Source organism: Penaeus monodon, chromosome 22, assembly GCF_015228065.2.
Source record: "Penaeus monodon isolate SGIC_2016 chromosome 22, NSTDA_Pmon_1, whole genome shotgun sequence".
Taxonomy (NCBI): domain Eukaryota; kingdom Metazoa; phylum Arthropoda; class Malacostraca; order Decapoda; family Penaeidae; genus Penaeus; species Penaeus monodon.
The window spans coordinates 24296206-24296461 of NC_051407.1; positions in this window are offsets into that span (position 1 = coordinate 24296206).

Below are 256 nucleotides of genomic sequence, written 5' to 3' on the forward strand. Positions count from 1 at the left end.
TTACCTTTGGATCCATTGCTACAACCAAAATTTACGCTACAACAAAAGGTAATGATGGTACTCTATGATTACTCCAAATGCTAATGCTGTAGGTACTGCTACTTCAACCTTTAATGATGCTAATTTTAGAATCAATATTATAACTACGTGTCTGCTAGCACTACTACAGCTAATACCCCCAGACCCTACGAAAAATTGAGCTGATTATGGGTATAGTAAACTTCACGTTGCATATAACTGTTTCCAATTTAAGCCG